The 19879-nt window shown below is 43.2% G+C and overlaps 1 long non-coding RNA gene across 1 annotated transcript; it reads right to left on the bottom strand.

Moving 5' to 3' along the window:
* Window positions 1-730: 730 nt before the first annotated feature.
* On the bottom strand, window positions 731-13855 carry LOC137347079 (uncharacterized). The gene is made up of 3 exons (XR_010968857.1): window positions 13555-13855; window positions 5836-5943; window positions 731-1431 (listed from the first exon to the last, which is right to left on the bottom strand). It is a non-coding gene; the product is annotated as an uncharacterized lncRNA (long non-coding RNA).
* Between the last annotated feature and the right edge of the window lie 6024 nt (window positions 13856-19879).

Here is a 19879-nt window from a genome sequence, read left to right as displayed (position 1 = left end):
TTCTTCCCTGTAACCCTGCACATGCTTCCTTTTCATATAACAGTCTACTTCCATTTTGAATACCTCAATTGAACCTGCCTCCACCACATTCTCAGGCAGTGCATTCCAGATCCTAGCCACTCGCTATGTGAAGAAGTTTTTCCTCATGTCGCTTTTTCTTCTTTCGCCAATCACTTTTATCTGTGCCCTCTCATTCCCGATCCTTTCACGAGAGGGAACAGATTTTCCCTATCCACTCTGTCCAGACCTCTCATGATTTTGAATACCTCTAACAAGTCTCCTCTCAGCCTTCTCTTCTCCAAGGAAAACAGTCCCAACTTATCCAATCTGTCTTCATACCTGAAGTTACTCAGCCCTGGAACCATTCTCATTAATCTTTTCTGTACTCTCTCCAATGTCTTCAGATCTTTCCCATAGTGCGGTGCCCAGAACTGGACGCAATACTCCAGCCGGGGCCGAACTAGTGTCTTATATACATTTAACACAACCTCCTTGTTCTTGAACTCTATGCCTGTTACAGTCAAACGAGGGAGGGTTGAAGGGCTTCCCTCTTTTCCCTCTCCTTGTTGGAGCACAACAGGTTTAATTCTTTCTTAAAGTTGATGTACTGGCCAATTCAGTAGGTGTTTGATTACTTACTTGCTACTATCATAAAACCAACCGAACAGGTTTTCTTGAGTTAACAAAGAATGAGGTTAACTTTATTGTACCTAAACCGAACCAATAAAATAACAAACAATGCGCCAATTTTTACTGTCACACAATCTGGAGGTTTACACACACACAAATAGGTCACAGAGTGGGAAAAGGTAGATTGGTTGAGTTAGAGTTCATAAAAAACAGGGTATACAGTCTGTTAAGTTTGGTGATTCAGCTGGCTTCTAGCTGAATTCAGTGGTCCTGACGCTTTTAGTTTGAAGAGGTAGATGGCTGGTTCAGTGAGTCTCTTGGAGATAGCGATGCAGATGATTTCCTCCAACGGGGTTTCTGATTGTAGCTGGAGTATGCAAAGGCGGTCAGTCAACAGGCAGGATTTGAAAGCTTTCAAGCTGAAATGAAGAGAGAGAGAGAGGAACCCTCACTCAGGGTACGCTCATGTCAGTGTCCGGTGGCTTCTCCTCTGCTGCTGAGGTAAACACCATCTTAAAAACCACAGATGGGGAGGGGCTTGTCACATGACCATCACTCAGTCATTCAAACATTAGCAGTATTTCTCTGCTTGCTAGGAGAACAGGTAGATCCTTTAAACTTCCTGGGTCTTGGTTCTTGCTGGGAAATTAGCAGACATTTCGTCTCTCTCCTCACTGTTCTTTGCAATGTAGGATATAGTGTTACAAACCAGGTGATCATCTTAAGCTGAAAGGATGACTTTGCTGGCAGCTTGTCTTTTAAAAATGTCTTTTAAAAACAAAGACAAATTCAGATCTCCAGCTAGTGGACCAAAGAAAATTATCATTCAACAAAACACATTGGCGTAACAAAGCTCCTATTAATAAAGCCCAGAATACTGTATGCTTTATTAACCACTCTCTTGACCTGTCCTGCCAACTTCAATGACTTATGAACATATAACCCAGTGTCTCTGTAATTTCCACTCTCACTTCCCTTAGTATCCCTGGATGCATCTCATCCGGTCCTGGTGCTTTATCAACTTTAAGTACAGACAGCCTATTTAATACCTCCTCTTTATCAATTTTAAATCCTTCTTGTGCATTAATTACCTCCTCTTTCACTGTGGCCTGGGTAGCAGAGGAGAGACTACCACCAACTGAGCCACAGCTGTCACTAAACGTGGCAGGGAGAGAAAATACTTTTTTTTTAAGAAGAGTTTTGCAGCTTGTGAGAAAAATATCTGAACCTTGATGGGAATTAAAACTGTATGTGTTCAGAAAATTCCTCTTCAGACGCTGCATATAAACTTCTGGGGAGCTAAAGGATAGGACTGGGGAAATGCTGCATTCTCTATTCTAACTATTTAATTGAGACTGAGAATAATAAATCCCAGAGCCGAGCATAAAACATCATTGTGGCCGGTCCGATCTTTACAGGGGTCGAAATACAACTGTACCAATCGGCCAATGTGGAGCTGGCACTGCCAGTAAAATGGTACAGATAAATCTAGCAACCATATGGAAATTGCCACAGGACAATGCAGGCACAAGCCAGGTAAATCCTTGCATGATGCTCCCAGCACTGTGTTCTTGTCTTATCAGTACAATGTTTTGGGAAAGGGCAACATCAGAAAGGCAGCTCACAGGCAAGGACTTTTCCACTCACCTACAATTTGGGACTGAAGCAGCAATTATAATTAGAATTAGCATTAGAACATTACAGCGCAGTACAGGCCCTTCGGCCCTCGATGTTGCGCCGACCTGTGAAACCATCTGACCTACACTATTCCATTTTCATCCATATGTCTATCCAATGACCACTTAAATGCCCTTAAAGTTGGCGAGTCTACTACTGTTGCAGGCAGGGCGTTCCACGCCCCTACTACTCTCTGAGTAAAGAAACTACCTCTGACATCTGTCCTATATCTATCACCCCTCAACTTAAAGCTATGTCCCCTCGTGTTTGCCATCACCATCCGAGGAAAAAGACTCTCACTATCCACCCTATCTAACCCTCTGATTATCTTATATGTCTCTATTAAGTCACCTCTCCTCCTCCTTCTCTCCAACGAAAACAACCTCAAGTCCCTCAGCCTTTCCTCATAAGACCTTCCCTCTATACCAGGCAACATCCTAGTAAATCTCCTCTGCACCCTTTCCAAAGCTTCCACATCCTTCCTATAATGCGGTGACCAGAACTGCACGCAATACTCCAGGTGCGACCTCACCAGAGTTTTGTACAGCTGCAGCATGACCTCGTGGCTCCGAAACTCGATCCCCCTACTAATAAAAGCTAACACACCATATGCCTTCTTAACAGCCCTATTAACCTGGGTAGCAACTTTCAGGGATTTATGTACCTGGACACCAAGATCTCTCTGTTCATCTACACTGCCAAGAATCTTCCCATTAGCCCAGTACTTTGCATTCCTGTTACTCCTTCCAAAGTGAATCACCTCACACATTTCCGCATTAAACTCCATTTGCCATCTCTCAGCCCAGCTCTGCAGCCTATCTATGTCCCTCTGTACCCTACAACATCCTTCGGCACTATCCACAACTCCACCGACCTTCGTGTCATCCGCAAATTTACTAACCCACCCTTCTACACCCTCTTCCAGGTCATTTATAAAAAAGACAAACAGCAGTGGCCCCAAAACAGATCCTTGCAGTACACCACTAGTAACTCCGCAAGTGGTGACAATTAACCAATAAAAATGACTTGCATGATAAAAAAATAAATGAGAGCATAGGAACAGGAGTAAGCTATTCAGCCCCTCAAGCTTGTTCAGGCATTCAATTAAATCACGGCTGATCTATACCTTAATTCTATTTACATGCCTTGTTTCGGTAATGCTTAATACCCTTGCCTAACAAAACTCGATCAATCTCAATTTTGAAATTTTTAATTGATCCCCTGGCCTCAATAGATATTCAGAAGGCATTTGATAAGACGCAACACAAGAGGTTGCTACACAAGATTAGGGCTCATGGGATTTGGGGTAATATATTAGCATGGATTAGGGATTGGTTAGGGACAGAAAACAGAGAGTAGGAATAAACAGGATATAAACAGAAAATGCTGGAAATACTCAGCAGGTCTGGCAGCATCTGTGGAGCGAGAGACAACAATGTTAATGGCCTGCATTTTACCATGGGCTCAGGAGCCCGACCTTAGGGCAAAAGGCTGGTCCCAAGCCCACACTTACCTGCAGTGGACCTGCTCAGCAATTTTGCCATATTCTGCTCATTGCGCCTTCAGCATCAGGAACCTGCCTGCCATCCTTAATTGGCCATCTAGGGGCCAACTGTCCAATTAAGGATGGCAGGCAGGTTCCTGATGCTGAAGGCGCAATGAGAGGGCCGGAAACTCAGAAGCCTCAGGAGTGGCAATGGGAGGATTGTTAATGCTAGGGCATGCAGGAGACCTCAAGCCGCCAGTAGGTACATTTTTGTGGCCAAAGGTTGGAGGGAAACCCCTCCGGGGAGATGGTTGGGAATGCGAGGGCTGCTCTTTGCGCCTTGGAGCCTCTGGCTCCAATGGCCCCCCCTCTCCCCCCCTGGGCTAGCACAGGGAGGCTCACTCCATTAAGCTGGCTGCCTCACCACACAGCAGGGGATGTTCTGGGGTCAGCAAAATGCTGACAGCTTCGTAAAATGTTTTCCTTGGAGCAGTCAGCCAATCTGCATTGCATCCAGCACTGGGAAAACGCACCGGCAGCAGGACTGAGCCATCGCGATACAGCTCCCCGCTATTTTACTGGCGCCCCCCCTTCAAACTCCCAGCCCGCCACCCAGGGACAGGTAAAATTCTGCCCAACATTTCCGTTAACTCTGTTTCTCTCTCCACAGATGCTGTCAGACCTGCTGAGTATTTCCAGCACTTTCTGGTTGTATTTCGGATTTCAAGATCAGCTGTACTTTGCTCTTATTTTCAGGACAGCAAGGTGTAATTAGTGGAGTGCCGCAAGGATTATTACTTTGACCTCAGCTATTTACAACCTATGTTAGATGACTGGACTGAGTGCAACATATCCAAGTTTACTGACAGTGCAAAGTAATGTCGGAAACTAAGTCAGCGGAGGACATAAAGAGGCTGCAAAGGGGTATGGACCATTAAGTAATTGAGCAAATGGAGCATTATGTGGGGAAGCCTGAAATTATACACTTTGGGAGGATGAATGGAAAAGCAGAATAATTCTTAAAAGGTGAGAGACTAGTAAATGTTACAATTCAGAGGGATTTAGGTGTCTTTACACGAAGCACAGAAAGTTAACAGGTATAGCAAGCAAAATAGAAGGTAAATGGTATGTTCGTCCTTATTGCAAGGGGGTTCGAGTATAAGACTAAGGAAGTCTTGCTGCAATTATACAGGGCTTCGGTGAAACCACAATGAAGAACTATGTACAGTTTTGGTCTCCTCACCAAGGGAAGGATATATTTGTCTTATAGTGGGTGCAAAAGATGCTCAGGAGATTGATTCCTGGGATGAGAGGGCTGTTCTATAAGGAGAGATCAATGACAACAGGGGTATAGTCTCTGGAGTTGAGAAGAATGAGAGGTGACCTATTTGAAACATATAAAATTCTTAGAGAGCTTGACATGGTAGATGCTGAGAGGCCATTTCCCCTAGCTGAAGAGCCGAGAACTAGGAGCCACACTCTCAGGATAAGGGGTTGATCATTTAGGGCTGTGATGAAGCGAAATTTCTTCACTCAGAAGGTTGTAAATCTTTGGAATTCTCTACCTCAGAGAGCTATGGATGCTCAGACATTGAGTCTACTCAAGACTGAGATCAATAGATTTTTGAGGTATGAGGATAAGGTGGGAAAGTGGAGTTAGTGTAGAAGTTCAGCCATGCTCTAACAGAATGACAGCATTAAGGAACCGCAAAGCCTACTCCTGCTCCTATTTCTTATGTTCTGATGTTGTTTTTGCAGGAGAGAGTTTCAGATCTGCACTATACTTGTTGTGAAGAATTGCATTTAGACATCAACCCTGAATGGCCTAGTTCTAATTATAAGATTACCCCCCTTGATCTGGACTCTTGCACCAGACGAGCCAGTTTCTCTCTATCTATACTGTCAATTCCTCTAATTATCTTAAACACCTCAATTAAATCACCCTTAATGTTCTATGCGCATGGGAATACAAGATTAATCTATACAATACGTCCGCACAAGTTAACCCTTATAGCCCTGAGGCCTTCAGGCCACACATTTACCTGTGAGTAAGGTACTCTCTAGCTGTAGGGTTGAAACTCTAGTTGGATGTATTTCTTGAGGGTTTACCACATGCTCGCTTGCCCTGCCCAGTCAAACAGCACTGTTTCCTGGTTTCAATAATTTTATAACAGTTAGACAGCAATTAAACATCAGATGACATTTCCCACCACACTTATACCAACTGCAGTCCTGTTCACATTGCTCAACTCACGCCAACAATAACATATTCTTCATCAACATCATTTACTGGCAGGAATTCAGCAGGCATGAATGAACTTAAAAAAAACGCTGACTAACACAGAAAGAACACACTGACTAACAGAGAGAGAACACACAGACTAACACAGAAAGAAAACACTGACTAACACAGAAAGAACACACTGACTAACAGAGAGAGAACACACTAACTAACAGAGAAAGAACACACTGACTAACAGAGAAAGAAGACACTGACTAACAGAGAAAGAAAACACTGACTAACACAGAAAGAACACACTGACTAACACAGAAAGAACACACTGACTAACAGAGAAAGAAAACACTGACTAACAGAGAGAGAACACACAGACTAACAGAGAAAGAAAACACCGACTAACACAGAAAGAACACACTGACTAACAGAGAGAGAAGACACTGACTAACAGAGAAAGAACACACTGACCAACACAAAAAGAACACACTGACTAACAGAGAGAGAACACACAGACTAACAGAGAAAGAACACACTGACTAACAGAGAAAGAAGACACTGACTAACACAGAAAGAAAACACTGACTAACACAGAAAGAACACACTGACTAACACAGAAAGAACACACTGACTAACAGAGAGAGAACACACTAACTAACAGAGAAAGAACACACTGACTAACAGAGAAAGAAGACACTGACTAACAGAGAAAGAAAACACTGACTAACACAGAAAGAACACACTGACTAACACAGAAAGAACACACTGACTAACAGAGAAAGAAAACACTGACTAACAGAGAGAGAACACACAGACTAACAGAGAAAGAAAACACCGACTAACACAGAAAGAACACACTGACTAACAGAGAGAGAAGACACTGACTAACAGAGAAAGAACACACTGACCAACACAAAAAGAACACACTGACTAACAGAGAGAGAACACACAGACTAACAGAGAAAGAACACACTGACTAACAGAGAAAGAAGACACTGACTAACACAGAAAGAAAACACTGACTAACACAGAAAGAACACACTGACTAACACAGAAAGAACACACTGACTAACAGAGAAAGAAAACACTGACTAACAGAGAGAGAACACACAGACTAACAGAGAAAGAAAACACCGACTAACACAGAAAGAACACACTGACTAACAGAGAGAGAAGACACTGACTAACAGAGAAAGAACACACTGACTAACAGAGAGAGAACACACTGACTAACAGAGAAAGAACACACTGACCAACACAGAAAGAACACACTGACTAACAGAGAGAGAACACACAGACTAACAGAGAAAGAACACACTGACTAACAGAAAGAGAACACACAGACTAACAGAGAAAGAACACACTGCCTAACAGAGAGAGAACACACAGACTAACAGAGAAAGAAAACACTGACTAACACAGAAAGAACACACTGACTAACAGAGAGAGAACACACTGACTAACAGAGAAAGAACAAACTGACTAACACAGAGAGAACACACTGACTAACAGAGAAAGAACACACTGACTAACAGAGAAAGAACACACTGACTAACACAGAGAGAACACACAGACTAACAGAGAAAGAAAACACTGACTAACACAGAAAAAGCACACTGACTAACAGAGAGAGAACACACAGACTAACAGAGAAAGAAAACACTGACTAACACAGAAAGAACACACTGACTAACAGAGAGAGAACACAAAGACTAACAGAGAAAGAACACACCGACTAACAGAGAGAACAAACTGACTAACACAGAGAGAACACACTGACTAACAGAGAGAGAACACACTGACTAACACAGAGAGAACATACTAACACAGAGAGAACATACTAACACAGAGAACACGCTGACTGACACAGAGAGAATACAGTGGCTAACAGAGAGAGAACACACTGACTACCAGAGAAAGAACACACTGACCAACACAGAGAGAACAAACTGATTAACATAGTGAACACACTGACTAACAGGGAGAACACACTGAATAACAGAGAGAGAACAAACTAACACAGAGAGAACACACTGACTAACACAGAGAGAACAAACTGACTAACAGAGAACACACTGAATAACAGAGAGAGAGAACAAACTGACTAACACAGAGAGAACACACTGACTAACACAGAGAGAACATACTAACACAGAGAACACGCTGACTGACACAGAGAGAATACAGTGGCTAACAGAGAGAGAACACACTGACTAACTCAAAGAGAACACACTGACTACCAGAGAAAGAACACACTGACCAACACAGAGAGAACAAACTGATTAACATAGTGAACACACTGACTAACAGGGAGAACACACTGAATAACAGAGAGAGAACAAACTAACACAGAGAGAACACACTGACTAACACAGAGAACACACCGACTAACAGTGAGAGAACACACTGAATAACACAGAGAACACACTGACTAACAGAGAGAGGACAAACTGACTAACATCGAGAGAACACACTATCAGAGAGAGAACACACTGACTAACACAGAGAGAACACACTATCTAACAGTAACAGAGAGCAAACTGACTAACACAGAGAGAACACACTGGCTAACAGAGAGAGAACATACCAACAGAGAGAGAACATACTGACTAACAGTAAGAGAGAGCAAACTGACTAACAGAGAGAGAACACACTGACTAACAGAGAGAGAACAAACTGACTAACAGAGAGAAAACACACTGACTAACAGAGAGAGAACACACTGACTAACAGAGAGAGAACAAACTAACACAGAGAGAACACACTGACTAACAGAGAGAGAACACACTGACTAACACAGGCAGAACACACAGACTAACAGAGAAAGAACACACTGACTAATACAGAGATAACAAACTAACAGAGAGAGAACAGACTGACTAACAGATAGAACAAACTGACGAACACAGAGAGAACACACTAACACAGAGAACACACTGACTAACACAGAGAGAACACACTAACACGGAGAGAACACACTAACAGCCAGAGAACATACCGACTAACAGAGAGAGAACACACTGACAGAGAGAGAACACGCTGACTAACATGGAGAGAACACACTGAGAGAGAGAGAACACACTGACTAACACAGAGAGAACACACTGACTAACAGAGAGAACACACTGACTAACACAGAGAGAACAGACTGACAGAGAGAGAACACACTGACTAACACAGAGAGAACACACTGACTAACACAGAGAGAACATACTAACACAGAGAACACGCTGACTGACAGAGAGAATACATTGGCTAACAGAGAGAGAACACACTGACTAACTCAAAGAGAACACACTGACTACCAGAGAACGAACACACTGACCAACACAGAGAGAACAAACTGATTAACATAGTGAACACACTGACTAACAGGGAGAACACACTGAATAACAGAGAGAGAACAAACTAACACAGAGAGAACACACTGACTAACACAGAGAGAACACACTAACACAGAGAGAATATACTAACACAGAGAACACACTAACTGACACAGAGAGAATACAGTGGATAACAGAGAGAGAACACACTGACTAACTCAAATAGAACACACTGACTACCAGATAAAAAACACCCTGACCAACACAGAGAGAACAAACTGACTAACATAGTGAACACACTGACTAACAGGGAGAACACACTGAATAACAGAGAGAGAACAAACTAACACAGAAAACACACCGACTAACACAGAGAGAACAAACTGACTAACAGAGAACACACTGAATAACAGAGAGAGAACAAACTAACACAGAGAACACACCGACTAACAGTGAGAGAACACACTGAATAACACAGAGAACACACTGACTAACAGAGAGAGGACAAACTGACTAACAGCGAGAGAACACACTATCAGAGAGAGAACACACTGACTAACATAGAGAGAACACACTGACTAACACAGAGAGAACACACTGTCTAACAGAGAGAGAACAAACTGACTAACAGAGAGAGAACAAACTGACTAACACAGAGAACACACTGACTAACAGAGAGAGAACAAACTGACTAACACAGAGAACACACTGACTAACAGAGCGAGAACACACTGACTAACAGAGAGAGAACAAACTGACTAACACAGAGAGAACACACTGACTAACAGAGAGAGAACACACTAACAGAGGGATAACAAACTGACTAACACAGAGAGAACACAGCGACTAACACAGAGAGAACACACTAACAGAGAGAGAACAAACTGTAAAACGTCGCGCGGAGTCAACTCCCCCTTGGCCCCTTTATTCCCTTCACCCACTTGATCCTGGCCGTCACGTGGGACTAAGTCCTCTTAATTCAGGCTCAGGCTGGGTGTTTGGGATATCGGGGTTACAGGAGAGCCACCCTCCACCTAATCCACTGGCTACAGTTAATGGCTTCGTACAAAGAGGAGGAAACTCAGTCCTTCCTTTAACTATCAATTTACCTTATTCACGTTGTTGTACAATGTAAGAATAAGGCTTATACACTAGGTTAAACAAAAGCATGCAACTCAAACTGGGTTATACAGTTAATAACAAAGCTAACTAGAATTGATAAGCGCACCCACTAGGTTCCTCTGACCTTTCCCTGACATAGTCACAGAAAACAAAGGATAATGCCCGAAAAAGGGGAGAGCTGACGCTGGCCAGGCGTTCCGTTCTCTCTCTCTTTCATGTCGTCGTCGCGTTGCTCACGCAGGGTCTTCCACTATCGCGATGGTTGGTCTCCGGAGTTTCTCGCTGGCTCTATGCCCGAGTTTCTCCATACTTATTCTCTTTCTTATCTCTTCAAAACTGTGCTGTTTCTTTCCGGTTGGTTTAGGCCTGCTCACCTCGTTCATATCTTCTCCTTATTGGCCCAGGTCCAAAGACCCCGGTATCACACCGTGTCCAAATAAGGCTCTATTCCTGTGATCTCTCTCCTTGTCTTGTCACATAAATTAATTAGTTCAAACTGGTCTTTATCAGCAGCGGCCAGTGTCTGAGCTCCGGTTACTATAGTTCATGAACTATCCAGCAGTTTGTAACAGACTCTATACTTCTTGCAGCCCCTGGCCAACAAAACTGACTAACACAGAGAGAACACAATGACTAACAGAGAGAGAACAAACTGATTAACAGAGAGAGAACACACAGACTAACACAGAGAACTAACTGAGAGAACATACTGACTAATTCAAAGAGAACACACTGACTAACAGAGAGAGAACAAACTGATTAACAGAGAGAGAACACACAGACTAACACAGAGAACTAACTAACAGAGAGAACATACTGACTAACACAGAGAGAACAAACTGATTAACAGAGAGAGAACACACAGACTAACACAGAGAACTAACTAACAGAGAGAACATACTGACTAATTCAAAGAGAACACACTGACTAACAGAGAGAGAACAAACTGATTAACAGAGAGAACACACAGACTAACACAGAGAACTAACTAACAGAGAGAACATACTGACTAACACAGAGAGAACAAACTGATTAACAGAGAGAGAACACACAGACTAACACAGAGAACTAACTAACAGAGAGAACATACTGACTAATTCAAAGAGAACACACTGACTAACAGAGAGAGAACAAACTGATTAACAGAGAGAGAACACACAGACTAACAGAGAGAGAACAAACTGACCAACACACAGAAAGAACACACTGACCAACACAGAGAGAACAAACTGATTAACAGAGAGAGAACACACTGACTAACAGAGTGAGAACACACTGAGCAACACACAGAGAGAACACACTGACTTACAGAGAGGGAACACACTAACAGAGAGAGAACACACTGACTAACACAGAGGGAACACAGTAACAGAGAGAGAACACACTGACTAACACAGAGGGAACACAGTAACAGAGAGAGAACACACTGACTAACAGAGAGAGAACACACTGACTAATAGAGTGAGAACACATTGAGCAACACACAGAGAGAACACACTGACTGACAGAGAGGGAACACACCAACAGAGAGAGAACACACTGACTAACAGAGAGAGAACACACTAACACAGACAGAACACACTAACAGACAGAGAACAAACTAACACAGAGAGAACACACTGACTAACAGAGAGAGAACACACTAACAGAGAGAGAACACACTGAGCAACACACAGAGAGAACACACTGACTAGCAGAGAGGGAACACACTAACACAGAGAGAACACATTGACTAACAGAGAGAGAACACACTGACTAACAGAGAGAGAACAAACTGATTAACAGAGAGAGAACACACAGACTAACACAGAGAACTAACTGAGAGAACATACTGACTAACACAGAGAGAACAAACTGATTAACAGAGAGAGAACACACTGACTAACAGAGTGAGAACACACTGAGCAACACACAGAGAGAACACCATGACGTACAGAGAGGGAACACACTAACAGAGAGAGAACACACTGACTAACACAGAGGGAACACAGTAACAGAGAGAGAACACACTGACTAACAGAGAGAGAACACACTGACTAATAGAGTGAGAACACATTGAGTAACACACAGAGAGAACACACTGACTAACACAGAGAGAACACACTAACACAGACAGAACACACTGACTAACACAGACAGAACACACTAACAGACAGAGAACAAACTAACACAGAGAGAACACACTGACTAACAGAGAGAGAACACACTAACAGAGAGAGAACACACTGACTAACAGAGTGAGAACACACTGAGCAACACACAGAGAGAACACACTGACTAGCAGAGAGGGAACACACTAACACAGAGGGAACACATTGACTAACAGAGAGAGAACACACTGACTAACAGAGGGAGAACACACTGGTGAACAGATTGAAACTTTAGAGTAAAAGATGCAGGCAGAATACGAGGAAGCACTTTTTTATGCAGTGGATGGTAATGACCTGGAACCTGCTGCCACAAGGGTGGTGGAAGTGGAGACAATTATTGACTTGAAGAGGAAGTTGAGAGAAATAGACTTGCAGGGCTACAGGGAGTGGGACTGACTGTATAGCTCCATGGAAAGCCAGCATGGACCCAACGGGCCGAATGGCCTCCTTTTGTACCTTAAATGACTCTGACTCTATGAGTAAGATAGGGAACACACTGACTAATAGAGAACACTGACTAACAGATGGAGACACACTGACTTAACAGGAAGGCAACAGACAGAGAAACACATGATGGAGGATGGAATAAAAGGCTACTGGGGTAGCTGAAGAGACATGGTTGGAGAAACACAATGGTGACAGTTTTACAGGGAAAAACTCCCTCCTTCAGCTCCCAGAGAATCTTTCAGCTCTCTCGCTGCACACAACAGACTAATAGGGCAAGATAGCAATGACATCATCTTAGTTGTGTGGTCCAATATTAACCTTTGAACTATTTATTGAGCAACTTACATACAACATTATTTTAACTAAATTGTTAGAATCCAACTTCGTAACTGTTATAACCTAATTAAAGTATTAGAAAGTTGGAAAGAAATCGAAACCAGCATGACACTGTGCAGAGAACAGCTTGTAAGAGAAAGCAGCACTCACTAGTTAGAAAGGCTCTTTCTTTCTCGTGTTGTATAGTTGAATCAGGCAGTGAGAAGCCTTTCCTGCTAAGTAGTTATGTCAATTTGAGCTGTTGGCTTTGTCTGCTTCAGGGTGGGCCCCCTGTTTCCAGCCTTCATTCTCCTCCCATGAGGAGGCTGGTCATTTGGGGAGATGTGTTGGACAAATCAAAAGGCAAGTCAAAGCAGGCCCCAGACTGCTTGTTGTTTCTCCAGTTCCAGGTAGATGCTGAAAGTCGTTCACTCCGACTGGGTAAGTCATTCACTCCGACCAGGATAAGACGCTCGTTCTGAATGGGATAAATCATTTACTCAAACTGGGGTAAGTCACTTACTCTGACCAAGATAAGCCACTCACTCAGACTAAGCTACATCACTCACTCAGACTGAGATAATTTACTTGCTCAGACTGGGATAAGCCCCATAAGGTTTCACTAAGATAGGCCCTTTTGATCTTCTGAACTACTGTCAGAATGCCTGACTGTCGAGCCAAAGAGCAGTATGTATAGCAAGGTGAAGATTTTGAGGGTTTCACAACATATATATCACTCACATTCAACGTCAATGGTGACTTTCATAAGAAGGTCTCACATCCCTTACAAACCAGAGTGCATTTTTGCCAGCACAACATCCATGTAAATGTAACGAGACCCAGTGATTGAACAGGGAGCTGTGTCATTGTTATTGGAATATACTGGGCTGGATTTTGTGGAGGCAGCAGAGCTCCCAGTGCTGGGGTGAAAAGGCAGAGGGAACCCTGCCTTGGTCTTTTCGTGCACCCTCCCCCAACCCGGCATGATCCTCTGTTGTTCCAGAGGTGAAGTTTCCAGCACCGGGATCTCTGTCCCTTTAAAGACAGGGATCCCACCTCCAACAGCTGCTGGTCAATCACAGGGCCAGTAACTCAGCAATATCAGCAGTGCCACCAGGAGCGATGGCCACTGCTAGTACTGCAGAGGCCTTAGACACAGGCCCAGCACTGCAACCCTGGACCCTCAGGTAAGTGAGGAGGGGTCGCTGGGGCCAGTCCGGAAAGCCCTGGTAATGGGGAAGGAGGGTGGGCATGAAGTCCAGGGGGAGCGGAGTCTGGGGAGGTGGAGGTTATGCCAGTGGGAGTCCTCTGTGGGCCACAGATTGCCCATGGAGGAAGGACCCTCTCCCCCCCAAGCCTGCAGGGAGGGCATCTCGTTTTACAAGGTGTCCTCCTCACGTGGCGGAGGTACACCCATCGTCACTAGTTAGATCCCGACGGTGGCGGGAAGACGCCCTTAATTGGCCATTAATATGCCACTTAAGGGCCTCAATTGGCCTCTGGGTGGGAAGTCTGTTGTCAGCCTATCCCACCCCCAGCAAAATTGCTTGATGATGAGGCGGTGATGGGCCCTCCATCTCTTTTCATGATCTTAAGCACTTTACAACCAATGATGTACTTTTGAAGTGTAGTCATTGTTGTATTGAAGGAAACATGGTTTAACCTCTCATCCAAAAGATCACACCTCCGACAGTGTAGCACTCCCCGAATTCTATACTGAAGTGTCTTTGAAGTGGGACTTGAACCCACAACTTTCTGGCTCAGTGGTGCAAGTGCAATCACTGAGTCACAGTTGCCTAACCGGCCCAGTGGGAATCTGAGAAGATTGAATCGATCACTCGTTTTATACCCTGCCCGATTTTACATTCCACTGAAGTAATTCAACGCTGCCGGATCTGATCCTGTCAGGTTCCTGCCATGTGGGATTAGGTTATAATGACCCCTACACTGAATCAGAGCAAGGTTCACTCTGGAAACCAATGGTTTATTTAACATTAAACAGGTAAATGAACAGTATTCAGTACAAGCAGGATAGTTACAGTCGTCCAACCTTTACTTAACCCTTCAAAAGGCCAAAGCTATAATTCTGCTTCCCGCATGCTACCTCACAATATAAAACTGATAATGGGAAACATGAACACTCACTTCTGATGAAGGGTCATCTGTTTCCCTCTCCACAGATGCTGCCAGGTCTGCCGAATATTTCCAGCATTTCTTGTTTTTATTTCAGATTTCCAGCATCTGCAGTATTTTGCTTTTAGTAATACTCACTTCTTACTTGGCAAAACTCGGAGCCACTCTTTTAGCTCAGCGTTCGTTGGCTTCAGACTGACTCTGAGTTAGACTCAGGCAGCCAAATATAAACCCACAATTGGACACTACTGACCATATAGTTGACAACCAAAGAACCATTGGTTCTGCCCATCTCACTGGTCCAAGCCATACCTTCAACCCAGACACCACTATTCCCAGGATCTCAATCTCCTGGATGCTTGGATGACTTAATTCATTGGTCAATGTCAGATGTTTTGATTGAGCTTCTAGACGGATCCCCATCCAAGTATAACATGAGCAATTAAACTAGGCCTATCAAGGGCTCCTGAGCTACACAGCTTTCTGTCTTTCCCTGAGGTGTTAATTTTCACCACACTATAATAAAGAAGAAAGACTTGCAATCATATAGAAACTTTCACAACATCAGGGCCACCCACATTGGAGGTGCCCTCTCTCAGATGAGACATTAAACCAAGGCGCTATTTGTCCTCTCAGATGCACTTAAAATAGTGCCGACAGTGCTATTTCAAAGAAGAGTAATGGCCAATCTCAACCCCTCAACAAGCATCACTAAAACAGATCATCTAGTCATTTATTTCATTGCTGTTTGTGGGGCCTTGCTGTGCGCAATTTAGCTGCTGTGTTTCCTACATTGCAACAGTGACTGCATTTCAAAAGCACTTAATTGGCTGTAAAGCACTTTCAGATGTCCTGAGGCCATGAAAGGTGCTGTTTAAGAGCAAGTCTTTCTTTCTTATTGCCCAACCAATAACTCATTGCAGTCAAGAACCCTAAGAAGAGTTTTATAGCTCCCCATGACTGAGAGTGATTTGACGACAGGTACTCTTTGTATTTGCATTTGGTACTCTGAAAAACCTATCATCTCAAAAATATCATCTGCTACTCACTCCAGTCAAAGCAACACTAATAAAACCACAGCTCGGGTTTTGATTGCTCTTGTTAAGGGGACTGTGCAGAAGTCAACCTACAGAAAGGGGAGATGAAATGAAAATAGAGTATTCTCAAATGTTATGAAAGAGCTCAAATCCCAACTAATCTTGGACATTAAAACCTTTCTATCCATTTCTGTAAAGTTTAATTTAGGTCACCTAACTTTAGGTCAATGAAACCCAAAAACGGTGACACAAAAAAAATGGGACAATCGTCTGCCATTCTAAAGTCTTTAATTATTTGCTTTGATTATTGAAATACTTTCTTGAAAGAAGAATCCATTAAGTTTTACGATTTATGCAGGAATCTTAGGCTGTTTGAATAAAACCTCTTGTTTTGTTTTTGGGGTCTGTACAATGTTTTGGAGTTTTTGCACAAGATTCTCCAGTTTTGCATCACTCCCGTAAGTGGACCCTGCATGGTCTAAGATCCAGAGTGCATGGTTTTGTCAGCCGTGGCTCAGTTGGAGCCACTCTCATCTCTGAGTCAGGAAAGTGCTGTGTTCAAGCCCCAGTCCAGAAACTTGAGATGAAATTTTGGTTGATGCTCCAGAGCAATACTGAGGGAGTGCTGCACTGTTGGAGGTGCTATCGTTTGGAAGAGACCTTAAACTGAGACCCTGTCTTCCCTCTGAGGTGGATGTAAAAAAGACCCTTTGGCACTATTTCAAAGACGAGCTGGCAAATTCTCCCCAGTGTCCTCACCAATATTATTCCTCTATAACATCACTAAAAAAACATTATCACATTGTTGTTGTGGGACCTTGCTGTGTGGAAATTGCCTGCCGCGTTTCCGACATTATAATGGCGACTACACTTTAAATGTACCTCACTGGCTTTGTGATGTCCTGATGCCATGAAAGGCACTATATAAATGCAAGACTTTCTTTTACTGCTCAATATCTTGTTAAACAATAGTATGACCCACAGACTGTAGGCTGACTTCACCATATAAATCCTCCTCTCTTTATAGATGATTGATTAAAGTAGCATATTATGAGACAAGACCGATCTTCTGTCTAATAACTGGTTTATTTATATAACATGGGGGTTGAATGGACAGCATGCAATTTTCTTAGTGAGAACAGCCAATTTCCCGAGTTCCTCAGTTCTGGAAAGCAATAAAAATATAACTCACTAAGTGAACATTAGCTCAGCCTCTGAAACTGTGCTGATCCAGACTTTTAAAACACAGTGCGGGGTTAAACTGGATAGCCCCCGAAAACAGGCTTGGGGATTACGATGTGCAATTAACTCATGCTCGTTCAGTGTAATGCGGGCAGCAAGCCAACTTCGTGCTGCTTGCTCATCATAATGATTTCTGCTTGCAACCAGTGCTATCCACAACTCTATGAACTAAACTGACTATTTTTAGGAAACTTTTAAATAATGGTATTTCTTTGCATTTTTACTTGTGAGGCGTAATTAATCTAAACTATTTCTTGGAAATCACATTGATCTTTTTCTCTATGTCAGGAATTTCAAAGTGACTTGTCTTTGAGATTGTTAAACTGACATTTCAATTTAAATAGCACATCCCTTTCTCATAAACATCTGATCATTGAATCATCGAATGGTTACAGCACAGAAGGAAGCTATTCAGCCCATTGTGTCCATGACAGCTCCCTGCAAGAGCAACTCCACTAGTTCCACTCCCTGTCCTTTTCCTATAGCCCTGCAAATGCCTTGATTGAATCTGCCTCCACCAAACTCAGGCAGTGCATTCCAGATCCTAACCACTCACTGCGTAAAAAAAGATTTTCCTCATATCACCTTTGGTTCTTTTGCCTTTCACCTTAAATCAGTGTCCTCTGGTTCGCGAGCCTTCAGCCAATGGTACAGTTTCTCTCTATCTACTCTGTCCAGACCTCTCATGATTTTGAACACCTCTATCAAATCTCCTCTCAACTTTCTCTTATCTCAGGAGAACAAACCCAGCTACTCCAATCTATCCTCATAACTGAAGTCCCTCATCCGTGGAACCACTTTTGTAAATCTTTTCTGCACCCTCTCTAAAGCCTTCAGATCCTTCCTAAAGTGCGGTGCCCACATTGGACACAATACTTTAATTGAGGCCAAGCCAGTGTTTTATAAAAGTTTACCATAACTTCCTTGCTTTTGTTCTCTATGCCTCTATTTATAAAGCCCAGAATCCCGCATGCCTTATGAACCACTTTCTCATCCTGCCCTGCCACCTTCAACAATTTGTGCACATGTACCCCCAGGTCCCTCTGCTCCTGCACCCCTTTAAGAATTTAGAATTTTAGATTATTCGCATCTAAGACTGTTACAACCAGGTGAGAAGGGGTCTAGGGGTTCCCTCTCAGCTTTTGCCTGGTTTAACCGTAACAGGATTTAATTTTTAAAACACCGTGTTTTAGCTCCCCCTTAGTGAATCCTTGTTCACTGCTCCAATTGTAAGGCAAAGAAATCAAACAGGTTCCCTTAGATTTAATCAAGAAAGGTAGAATTTTCTTAATCTTAAACTCTAATCCGGTCAACGACTATAAACATGCTAACATGCATGCGCGATAAACACAAACGCAGATAGAGACAGAAAATGTAGAAGGAATAAAGGGGAAGAGTTTGAGGCAATATCTGGTAGTTATAGTCCTTTAAGTTCAAGGTGGAGTCTTTGGTTGCCAATAAGTCTTGCAATTCGTTGGGGCTCAGTTCACACTTCAACTTGTTCTGATGTAGGAGTCTTTTCTCTCTTGAGGTGTCGTCCGTGGGTCTGGTGGCTTGGGAGAAAGCGAGAGAGAGAGAGAGGCTTCCATGTTCCAGCTTCTGTCGCACACTGCCTTCTGAATTTAAACTGTCCTGTGGCTTGTTCAACAAACCTGGACCAGCCAATTAGTCATGTGACCAGCTGGTTTAACCAGTCCTGGCTCTGTGGATTGTATCATCTTAGCAGGGCCTGGAATGCACTTCCTTACATCTTCAATGCTTAGTGATCAAAATCCATTTGGGTTAATTGAAGCAGGAAATAGTCCTTTTTCTCCACAAGCAGCGTCTCTTAGTATGCAAATGTCCTTCCAGCCCAGTGTCTGGTGATCTCTTCAAACGAGTCATTTCTTCACTCCAGCAACAGTTTAAAATCAATGTTCATATGACAAAATTAATATGCCTCATTCCTGGCAGGCTGGGGTTTGCATGACAAGACAGAGACACATACATACACACGCAGGCACTGAGACAGCCAGACACTATCAGACACATGCAAACAGAGACTGAGACACACACAGCCACACACACAGCTACTGGTATACACT

This window comes from Heterodontus francisci, chromosome 31, assembly GCF_036365525.1.
Source record: "Heterodontus francisci isolate sHetFra1 chromosome 31, sHetFra1.hap1, whole genome shotgun sequence".
Taxonomy (NCBI): Eukaryota; Metazoa; Chordata; class Chondrichthyes; order Heterodontiformes; family Heterodontidae; genus Heterodontus; species Heterodontus francisci.
The sequence above is the reverse complement of the archived record's forward strand: the minus strand, read 5'-3'. Positions and strand labels throughout refer to the sequence as shown.